Raw genomic sequence first — 845 nt, forward strand, 5'->3', positions numbered from 1 at the left:
AGATCTTGGTGAATTTCTCAAACCATGGTAACACTGCCGACAAGTCATGGATCGGGCGTTTTCAAGATCTTGGTGAATTTCTCAAACCATGGTAACACTGCCGACAAGTCATAGATCGGGCGTTTTCAAGATCTTGGTAAATTTCTCAAACCATGGTAACACTGCCGACAAGTCATGGATCGGGAGTTTTCAAGATCTTGGTAAACTTCTCAAACCATGATAACACTGCCGACAAGTCATGGATCGGGCGTTTTCAAGATCTTGGTAAACTTCTCAAACCATGATAACACTGCCGACAAGTCATGGATCGGGCGTTTTCAAGATCTTGGTAAATTTCTCAAACCATGGTAACACTGCCGACAAGTCATGGATCGGGCGTTTTCAAGATCTTGGTAAATTTCTCAAACCATGGTAACACTGCCGACAAGTCATGGATCGGGTGTTTTCAAGATCTTGGTGAATTTCTCAAACCATGGTAACACTGCCGACAAGTCATAGATCGGGCGTTTTCAAGATCTTGGTAAATTTCTCAAACCATGGTAACACTGCCGACAAGTCATAGATCGGGCGTTTTCAAGATCTTGGTAAATTTCTCAAACCATGGTAACACTGCCGACAAGTCATGGATCGTGCCTCGCACATTCTAAAACAACAATTTCTGCCTATTTGTAAACTCGTCAGTGATCATTTGTCGACTGAGATCGTTAATCTGCATGCTTATTTCAAGCATCCATTTTTTAAATTTCCACACAACTAAACTTTGGCTTCCACTGACATCATGTTTGTTCATCGATTGTCCAGATCAATGTGCTGGTCCTCTTGTCATCATTCACAGGGGTGCTACG

The sequence above is a fragment of the Eptatretus burgeri genome, chromosome 15 (assembly GCF_056783735.1).
Source record: "Eptatretus burgeri isolate ZD-2024b chromosome 15, Ebu_testis_v1, whole genome shotgun sequence".
Classification (NCBI taxonomy): Eukaryota; Metazoa; Chordata; class Myxini; order Myxiniformes; family Myxinidae; genus Eptatretus; species Eptatretus burgeri.